Below are 360 nucleotides of genomic sequence, written 5' to 3'. Positions count from 1 at the left end.
CTCGTCCGTCGTTAAGAAGCGCCAACAAACACGTAAAAAAGCCAATTCTATAAGCATTTGTAGGGCAACGCTAGAAAGTTTCCTATTTCTCCGGCACAGAGCGCCAACAAACACACGAAAAGCTAATTCTGTAAGCTTTCATCGGGTGACACTCGAAAGTTTAGTAGTCCTTCGCACAGAGCCCCAACAAACACAACAAAAAAGCTAATTCTGTAATCTTTCGTCGGGCAGTGCTCGAAAGTTTACTTGTCTGTCGGCACAGAGCGCCAACAAACACAGATTAAAGCAAATTCTTTCCAGCATATAAGAAACAAAAGTTTGTCAACTTTCGTCGGACAACGCTCAAAAGTTTACTAGTCC

Source organism: Artemia franciscana, chromosome 1 (assembly GCF_032884065.1).
Source record: "Artemia franciscana chromosome 1, ASM3288406v1, whole genome shotgun sequence".
NCBI lineage: Eukaryota > Metazoa > Arthropoda > Branchiopoda > Anostraca > Artemiidae > Artemia > Artemia franciscana.
The sequence above is the reverse complement of the archived record's forward strand: the minus strand, read 5'-3'. Positions refer to the sequence as shown.